The following is a 5,496-nucleotide window of genomic DNA, read 5'->3' as shown; positions in this document are numbered from 1 at the left end:
AATTTTGTAAATAATAATAATAATAATAATAATAATAATAATAATAAAAGGATTCTTGTTAGGTAAATATTGATTATTTGAGGAGCTTTCTATGTTAACAGATTCTAAAAATAAATTCAGGGCTTATCTCACTTAGCATGACAGTCTCCAGTTCTATCCATTTTCTGAAAATGTCATAAAGTCATTCTTCTTTCTGGCTGAGTAATATTCTATTGTGTATGTATACCACATTTTCTTTATCCATTTATCTGTTGAAAGGCACCTAGGTTGGTCCCTTAGCTTAACTATTTTGAATTGTGCTGCTATAAACATTGATGGGCTGTTTCCCTACAGTATGCTGATTTTAGATCTTTTGGATATATACCAAGAAGTGAGGAAACTAGGGACCAAACCAACATTCAAGATGCCATGGAAATGCTATTTTCTGTCCTTTAAAGGACCTGGGCTTGGGGGAGGCCCTTTTGAGCTTGCTTTTGATTTCTCTGAGGTCCTGAGGAACTCAGAGATACCAAACAACCCCTCTACTGATAGAGAGATAGCAGAAACAGGCAAGGAGAAGCTGTAGGGATCAGCTCAACAACCTGAACAACCCTATGGGTGGCCTCCATTAACACATGGCTGTATTTGCAAATGACCAATTTAAAGTCATGTAAGGCAGCACCCATTATCTCTTGTCTTCAAAAAAGGACCAGATTTTTCAACATCCAATGGCTATTGTTTTATTCCTCTGAGACCTACATTATGGGAAGCCCCTATCTCTGACATCCTTAATGAGAGTATTGAATCTTGCAGCAGTGACTTCTAGAGTTAACTTTTTCTAACATGAGGTAACCAGACAGAGTTATAAAAGCTATAAGCCTTCCCATTGAAAGGAAGAAAATATATTTTTTCCTCCGCCCTCATAATTTGTACTGGAGTTCACTAACACATGCAGTGCATATCATGTCGGAGAAAGCTTAGTTCAAAAGTAACTCAAATCAGAGGCTTAGAGTCCAGCTTATATATCGTCTTTAACAAAGAACAATAAATTTTAGAGAAGTGTCAGGACAAAGGAAAAGCAGCCCTGGGCTTCCAAAGGCAGGAAAACTGTGGGAAGGAAAAGTCTGCTAGTGAATTCCTCTGGAGTCTTGTCCAAGCTGATAAAGATTGTATAAGAGAATTTATATCCTGTCTTTAGAAAGGAAAGGTGGCAGCAGGGAGTGGGGGTATATAGAAAGAACTTTTTTTCCCTCAATAAATCTCTGTCCTGCTAGACAAACAGAGAGAGATGGCAGAAAGCTTTACTGTGTTTTGATTTTCTTCAGCTTAACAGTCCTTCATAATTTCAGAAGAAATGTTTGGGTTTCCTTCACCAGCATGGAACATGCTGCATCTCTCACTATCAGAGACAAAGGGACACATATAACACAGGCCTCCAGATAATGTCTCCCTGTATCATCACAATGCTTCAATGTTAATACCTGAGTTCTCTCTTTAAAAAAAATCAAACCTGAGTAATATAGGTTCTCCATTTTCAAATGAAAAAGAATTAAGAAAACATACTCACCAATTTTAGTTTGCTCCTGAATTAGCTTTGGAGAGACCTGTTTCTATGCTAGTTCATTTTTTCTCCCAATTGGGGCAATCAGTTCTACAGTCTTTTTGATTTGGTGCATGAGGTGATGAAGGAAGCCAAATCAACCATTTATTCCCCATTTGGTATATTTCATCCAACTGAAATTGCTTTCCTGTGAGGTTTCAGGAAGGAAAATACAGTAGTTTGTTACTTAAAATGAATTACCTATACTGTTAACCACAACCAGGATAATTACCACATCTTTCAACTCCTAAGGTCTAGCTTGCTAGTTTCACAATTTTATATTTTATTTTTTGCTTCTAAGCTTCAGGGACACACTAACCATACCATATAGTTTGAACATAATATTCCTTTGAATCTCATTTCCCAACCTACCCTTATAAATTACCATTATTCCTCTTGTACACTGCTCATAAATATTTTCCTTAGGGCTTAAAAGTTCTTGTTTAGTCTTATCTTAAAGTTGCATTTTGGGTAGCATTATGCATGTTGGTTGTTTCATAATTATATTTAGAAGTGTGAAAGAAGCTTATGGTCCCTTAAAATAATTTGGTTTATTTTTCCTCTTATAAGTCTAAAATTAGTTTACAAATTGACAACTTCCCACCTAATTGGTTCTTAATAACTAATGGGATTCTAGTATTTCAGATTATTTTGGCAGTGAACCAAATGCCTTCAAAATTGAGAATATTAAATATAGCAGTGCTGAGATTTATTGCATCTATTTGCAGGTTGTATTCCTTGTGTTTTGATTTGCTTTAAAGTTTTACTGCAGGAAAATTCTCGGGATTATGTTTTCTTACTAGGTGGTTACTGAACAAATCACCAGAGTCAGAATCAGCATGGTCTTCAGAGACCATTGGCCAGCGACACTAATATTCCCTAGAAAGAGTTTCCGTAGGAAAAAGCAAAGTTTCCAAAGACTTTCATCTCTCTTGGTAACACAGATCACAGATCACCCCTATGCCTCAATGGTTCATCCTCCATTAAAGAGTTTAGCAGGACAATTTTCTTAAACCAAAGGGGCCTAATCTGGGGGACTTTGAGCTATAGACAGTATAAGTGGGAGTGGTATCAAATGGTGTGCACTGTGCTGAACTTAGAGCAAGACCATGCCACACAGAGATAAGAGTAATATCACATTGGTGGCTTTGAGCTAGAAATAAGCAACAGCACAAAAAGGATGTGTGTCTAGGGTCTTTAAACAAAGCAGGTGGTACCTCAGTGATTTACAACTTTGACATCAGGTAATCTGGGAAAGGACCAGTATAAAGTCTTACCTTTGTAGTATGAATTTACATGGGTAGAGCAAGTATAGAGAAATCATTGTGAAAGTTTTATTTTTATGGCCCAGAATTCTTTGACATTTTACCTATCAAGAAGTAGGCTCTATGTCTTCTCCCCGAGAACTAGGAAGTCTTTTAACTCACTGTTCCCAATAGGATGTGGTAGAAGTCATGTTGCATGACTTCTGAGGCTAGGTCAGAAAAGGAAAGGTAGCTTCCACTGTTCCTTGCAACACTCCTGCTTGGAGCTCTGAGTCATCATGTAAGAAGTTGGACATAAATGGGTTACATATAGATATTCTAGATGCCTCAATTGAACTCCTAGTTGACAACTACCACCCAGCTGTCAGCCACATGAGTGTGTCAACTTGGACATCCAACTAGATCAAGACTTCAGATGACTACAACCCCAAATGACATTTGACTGTAACTACATAAGGGACCTCAAGTGAAAATCACCTATTTGAGTCCTTCATGAATCTCTCATGCCAAATCTATAAGCATAGTCAAATAATTATTATTTTAAGCTATCAAGTTTGGGGTACTTTGTTAAAAAGCTGTCATTATCAGAAGACTCATTTGGGGTCAGATTCATTCATTCATCCAATACCAACTTCTTCAAACTCTCAAACGAATAATGGATATAGTCTCTGCCCTCATGTTACTTACATTATGGTGACCTGGAAAGGACATCCAATTAAAGTCACAAGACCTAGACTCAGGTATCAGCTCTGCCTATAACTTCTGTTTGACCTTGAACATATCAGTGTCTAGTCCTTGATGTCTTTATCCATACATTTTAGATATCTGATCCCCAAACAAACTCTGCCAAAATGAACAACCAGGAATCTTCTGAGTTCTGGTTCAGTCACGGATTACCCACTTCCCCTTTCCTAAAAACCTTGAGCATTTGTACAGTTATATTCTTCATCATCATCTAAGCTTTATCCTTTACACATTCTTGAGCTTACTCACCATCCTGTTCCCTTACAAATCAAAATTTAAAATGTGAGAAATAAAAACAGCAATTAATAATTGTTATTTATTGTGCGTTTATTAATCATTTCTAAGAGAAGTATGAAATAACTCATTTAATTTTTGCAACAACTGCATGAGATAGGCATTATTTTTATCCCTATTTCACAGATGAAGCTGCTATTCAGAGGTGAAGGTCATATTTGAATCCAGACTGTATATAGTTCAACCAGTATTCACTACTGATGTTATAAAAATATAGCATTTCTTAAAAGCCTTAAACAAAACTTTACCTAATAATCAGAATGTAAATTGAATTAATGTCCTTCATGATTCCACTATTTTCTTCCTGCCTTCAGAGGAACTTTGAGGAGCTGAGCTCTGTACCAATTACATCACAACAATGGGCCTCCTCTCTACCTCAATGACTCTTCCAGATTAGTGAAGACTCTGCCAGTTAGGAGTGACAGAAGCCTAACTCAAGCGAGTTTAAGAGAAAAGTTGGGAGGTGGATTTATTGGCCTAATCATTGACAGATCCAAGGAGAAGAGTTAGCTTTAGCAAGGCTGCATCAGGAGTTCAGACAACACTTTCAGCTTTCTCTTCTACCCTCCTACTTCTTTACCATACTTCAGGCACCTGCCAAAAATCATCCTCAGATTTTCATCTGATAGCATCAAAATAACTAGCAGCTCTATTCTCATATCTAGTCAACTCAGCCATCAGAGCAGAAGTAATTGCCTATTAAACTCTTCTCAGAGAGGAAAATGATTACCCTGACAGGGGCCCTGGCTTAAGACTGAATCAATGTCTGTAGCCAAGGAGATGGGTTGGTTTGTTCACAAGGCCTCCACCATACACAGATCCTTGTAGTTAGGATAGGCCCCACCAAAGCCATGTGGACTGGTTTCTCTTAGGTCAAACAGGAGTAATCTGTAGTTCAAAATACTTTATGACAAGAAAAAAAGAAAGACACAGTGAGGTGCTACACTTTTGAGTATCATAGGGGATAATATAATTTAACCTGATAGGGAAATTAGGCAAGACAATATATTTCTCACAAGAACATTTTCAGGGAAAACATAAGAAAGACAACTGGACAAAATAACAGAAGGTTCTTTCATCTCCTTTAGTCATATGGTATCCCAGTTTCCTTATCCAGCCAAATGATAACTGTTGAGAGCCACAGCCGAAGGGGCCCCAGCAAACTTCCAGCTGCCAGCTGATGATTGGCTCACAGCGGCCCCAGCAACATCTAGCTGATTGGCTCCTCTGCGGTGATGCTCATTGGGCTGTTTCCCTGCCCTTTCAGACCATGGAGCTGCTCATTGGGGGACTTTTTTGGCTCCGCCCACGTGACCCAGCCAATCGGCCTCAAGAGCAGGAGGATTGTGGGAGGTGGAGAGAAGCTTGTGTGGGAGAGAGAGGCTTGTGGAAAGCCGGTGGTGGCAGTTGAGGCTCTGAGGGTTTTTCCTGAGAGGCTGTTTTGTTTGGTGTGTGTGGTTCTAAAAATAAAGTTAGTTTCTTTTGACAAGTGGCTCCTGATTGTGCCCAGCCAGACTGTGGCATTTGGTGGCTCGCACGGGGAGCGACTGAGGGTAAGTGAAACTGCTCGCCCCTGAGGGCAGGGCGAGAGGATGGGTAGCCATTTTAAGATTC

At 38.8% G+C, this 5,496-nt stretch overlaps 1 long non-coding RNA gene across 1 annotated transcript in view; it reads right to left on the bottom strand.

Moving 5' to 3' along the window:
* The window catches only part of LOC125614099, a 23,485-nt gene that overhangs the window by 2,563 nt on the left and 15,426 nt on the right, over nt 1–5,496 (bottom strand). The window contains exon 2 of the long non-coding RNA XR_007344732.1: nt 1,547–1,727. This is a non-coding gene — a long non-coding RNA (uncharacterized LOC125614099). The remainder of the gene's footprint in view (nt 1–1,546; nt 1,728–5,496) is intronic.

This window comes from Marmota marmota, unplaced genomic scaffold (genome assembly GCF_001458135.2).
Source record: "Marmota marmota marmota unplaced genomic scaffold, marMar, whole genome shotgun sequence".
Taxonomy (NCBI): domain Eukaryota; kingdom Metazoa; phylum Chordata; class Mammalia; order Rodentia; family Sciuridae; genus Marmota; species Marmota marmota.
The sequence above is the reverse complement of the archived record's forward strand: the minus strand, read 5'-3'. Positions and strand labels throughout refer to the sequence as shown.